Below are 4016 nucleotides of genomic sequence, written 5' to 3'. Positions count from 1 at the left end.
CACCGGGTCGGGGACACGAACCCCAGTCGGCGACGGGGGAGTCCAGCGACATAGCCATTACGCTAACTGCTGGTCCCCTTTTTTTTTTTTTTTTAAGAGAGAATTTTTTAGCTATAGGGTACATGTGCTCACTGGAGAGACAGAGAAACAGAAAGCGAGAAATCACCCCCGGGGGAGATGGCCACACTGCAGTCCCTTCTATTCCATCCTCCTCTTGGGATCTTGGGCATGCACGCACACACTGGCAGGAGTTTCAAGCCACTGGGTCAGGGACTCTACTCGTGGTCAACTACGTGGGAGTCCAGTGACATACGCATTATGCCATCTGTTGGTCCCTGTGCCTCCATTTCTTTATCTCTGAAACGGATATACTAAGCTGGTGAAGATGTGAAGAACTTACCACCTTGCCTTATAACTCTTGATAAACTGTTCATATTACTTAAGGTCAGTTCAGGGGTCTTTCCTGTCCCTGAGACCTCCCATGATTGAGTCTCACGGACATGCAAGTACACACGTGCGCACACACACACGCATACTCACACACACTCAGACACGCATCCTCTTCTTTTAGTCTAGCACGTCAGGTGACCTTTCTGCCTAGCGCCTCACACATTTCTCTTTATGGCGTTTTCACAAGGTTCTAGGGTTTTCACAAGGTTCTAGGAACATGTGTTTTTTTTTTTTATTTTTATTTTTTGTTGTTGTTCTTGTTGTTGTTTTGGAGAGGTTTTTGCTATAGGGCGCATGCACTCGCCAGAAAGACAGAGAGAGACAGAGAGACGGAAAGGGAGAAATCACCCCCTGGGGGGATGGCCACACTGCAATCCCTTCTCCTCCATTCTCCTTTTGTGATCTTGGGCACGTATGCACACGTGCCCAGCGTGAGTTTAAGCCACCGGATCCGGGACTCGAACCGTGGTCGACTACATGGGAGTCCAGCGACATAGCCATTACGCTAACGGCTGGTCCCAGGAGCATCTGTTTATAAGTGTAGATAGCCTCAACTTACAAGGGTTTGACTTAAGACTTTTAGACTTTAAGATGGTTTATTAAATAGACTGTCAACTTACAGTATTTTCAACTTATGGTGAGTTCATTGGGACCTAACTCCATGGGAGTCAAAGGTCATCAGGGCCCTCAGAAATCGTGTCTCGTTCGCCTTTGTGTTCTCATCATCTAGTGCCATAGCTGGTCATGGTGTTCCCTTCGTGACTGTTACGGACAAACACTGACGACTGGCTGATGACTGAGGACTTCTAAATAACTCATCTTGGGTGTTGAAGGAAGAATCCTTCCTTTTGTTTCTTCAGCAGTAGCTGGACTAAGACCCAAACATCTGACAGCACCGTGGCAGGTCCTCTGAGTGAGGAGACGAACAGGGCTTCTCTGTGTCAAAACTGACCAGATTAATGAATCACTTATGTGGAAAAAAAAAAAAAAAGAACTATCTTAGGGCCATATAAAAATTTAGGATCAACTGCCCATTGCTATGAAAAATGCTCTACCTTATAATGTCATGCAAATGTCACATCATTAGTTGAGACACTGGCACTAGGGATTTGAGTTGTATGTCTGAGGTGATGTTCTTTATTCCGTTAAAGAAAATGCTACCATCCCAATCCTCCCTCCTTCATCGTCAGATTTCAGCAGAGTTGTCCGTAGTCCCTGTCCCCATTCCTTTATTACGCCAACTGCTGGTCCCGTCTCCATTCCGTCAGCACCCATCACCCCATGCCACCCCAATTTTGGGTCCCATCACCCCTACACGTGTGCTAGCAGAGCTCTGGCCCTCATGTTGCTGTGTTCAATTTTCAGTCCTCATTTTACTTGACCTGTAGTAGCTTTGACTGTCTTATTGCCTTGCCTTCTTTCTCGAAATTCTCCTCCATTGGCATCTGTGACGCCATTTTCTCCTGATTTTCTTCCTGTGTATCTGGAGCTCCTTCTTATAATTCGTTGCAGACACATCTTCTGCTCCCAAGGCTGGGTCCCAGGACTTTCTCTCTTCTCACTCAATGTATGGATTTCCCCCTAGGCACATTACCCACGTCATTGGCTTTAACAACTCTCTCGACCTTGAAAACCTCCTGGACAAACGTTTATGTCCAGGTTAGACTTGCCCTCCATGTTCCAGATGTGCGGTTTCACTGTCTACTTGACATTCCATTTGATCACTGAAAGCCACGTCAAGGTCAGTATTCTTCAACATGACCTCTTTTTCCCTCCTCATTGAATACTATCATTAGGGCCAGCAGGTGACATGGTAGTTAAGGCATTGGACTCCCCCATGGCTAACTGTGGTTCAAGTCCTGGACCTGGTGGCTTGCTTTCTCACTTTCCCTCTGTCTCTCTCTCTCTGTGAATATCTCTGGTGAACCCATGCCTTCTATAGCAAAATTAAAAACGATAGCAAATAATCATAAATAAAATTAAATAAGTAATTAGTAAAAAGAGAAAACTATCATCTGCAAAGTTGCACTTGTCAAAACCCAAGAGTCATCTTTGACATCATCTCCCTTATCTCTAATACCTGATTTGTCATCATTTTCTATTTTTAAAAAAATAATTATTTTATTTAACTTTAATTTTTTTGAGAGGTTTTTGCTATAGGGTGCATGTGCTCGTCAGACAGACAGAGAAAGACAGAGAGACAGAAAGTGAGAAATCACCCCCCGGGGGGATGGCCATGCCGCAATCCCTTCTCCTCCATTCTCCTCTTGGGATCTTGGGCACGCACGCACACGTGCCCGGCGTGAGTTTTAAGCCACTGGGTCTGGGATGTGAACCGCGGTCGACTATGTGGGAGTCCAGCGACATAGCCATTAGGCTAACTGCTGGTCCCAACTTTATTTAATTAGTTTTATTTGGAGAGAGAGAGAGACAGAGAGAGAGAGAGAGGGGGAAAATGAGAAAGCAAGCCGCTAGGTCTGGGGCGCAAACCTTGGCTGGCCATGTGGGATTCCAGCGCCTTAACCACCTGCTGGCCCCATCATTTTCTATTTTGATCGTCAGAGCATCTCTTGAACCAGTTCCATTTCCTCATCGTCATTGCTTTCCCTGCTTTGATCATTGTTGGCTGATGAGACTGCAGTATTCTGTAAACCGGTCTAGTAGCTTGTACTCGCTTCCTCTTCACACTGTTTTCCACAGTGCCAGCCATGTCTCCTTCTGTTCCGCTGCGGCCTCAATCCTCTCCGTGGTTCCCTCTTTCCCCTAGGACACAGGCCATGACCTTCCGCTGCCCATGAAGCCTGGAGTGGACCTTCCTCTCTTCCCCGGCCCTCACGCTAACTCACGCCACGCCGTCATCTGTTTCGGCTCTTCGGACACCCAAACTTTCACCACGAGTGTCTGTGTATCTTCTACCTCTGCCTGAGTCTGGACCCCCCACCACTTCAGCTAAATTACTGTGAGTCCTGAGCTATGTATTTTCACTGGCGTGTTTTCAATATGTCGCTAGGAGAAATTTCTTTTGTTTTAGGCCCAGAAATATTATTGGTGTTGTCTTGACCTTTTGGTTGCTTTGCTTTGTTTTCCTCCCGCAGACACGATGAACCCTATGGTACACCCTGCGTCCTTCCTGCCGTTGGCTTCTCAAGGGTCTGCGCTGTCGACAGTGACCTGCCGAGAGTCCGGGGCCCAGTACCTAGGTCTGCTCTGGAGCCAGCGTTAACTGGATGTCTGATCTTGGTCGTGTTGTTCAGCATTCTGTGATTTCCTTTTCTCCTTTATAAAACGAAAGCAATAACGTTTATTTGCAAAGGGTTGTGAGAAGTAAGTGAATGAATGTGTATGAAACGTGAGAACGTGTCTGGGGCAGAGTAAGAGCTCAGTGAAAACGGCCAGTTGATTTTTTCCTATCTGGTCATAGATTGATTACAGGGTGCTTCATGTGTTAGTGACTTTGGGGTCTTAATTGTATGCATTCTTGACTCAGAGTTACTATTTACATGCAATGACTTTTTTTTTTTTTTTTTAGGGGGGTTTTTGTCTTAGGGGGCATGCCTTTCTCGGGA

The 4016-nt window shown here is 46.3% G+C and overlaps 1 protein-coding gene and 1 long non-coding RNA gene across 2 annotated transcripts in view; one reads left to right on the top strand and one right to left on the bottom strand.

Annotated features, from left to right (window-relative positions):
• The window catches only part of GABRB1 (gamma-aminobutyric acid type A receptor subunit beta1), a 353552-nt gene that overhangs the window by 83871 nt on the left and 265665 nt on the right, over positions 1-4016 (bottom strand). The window lies entirely within an intron of this gene.
• The window catches only part of LOC102470758 (uncharacterized), a 1705-nt gene continuing 832 nt past the window's right edge, over positions 3144-4016 (top strand). Inside the window, exons 1-2 of the long non-coding RNA XR_333460.1 lie at positions 3144-3409; positions 3546-3774. This is a non-coding gene — a long non-coding RNA (uncharacterized LOC102470758). The remainder of the gene's footprint in view (positions 3410-3545; positions 3775-4016) is intronic.

The sequence above is a fragment of the Tupaia chinensis genome, unplaced genomic scaffold, assembly GCF_000334495.1.
Source record: "Tupaia chinensis unplaced genomic scaffold, TupChi_1.0 Scaffold000054_1, whole genome shotgun sequence".
Classification (NCBI taxonomy): Eukaryota; Metazoa; Chordata; class Mammalia; order Scandentia; family Tupaiidae; genus Tupaia; species Tupaia belangeri.
Note: the sequence above shows the minus strand (reverse complement) of the source record. Positions and strands in the feature narration are given on the sequence as shown.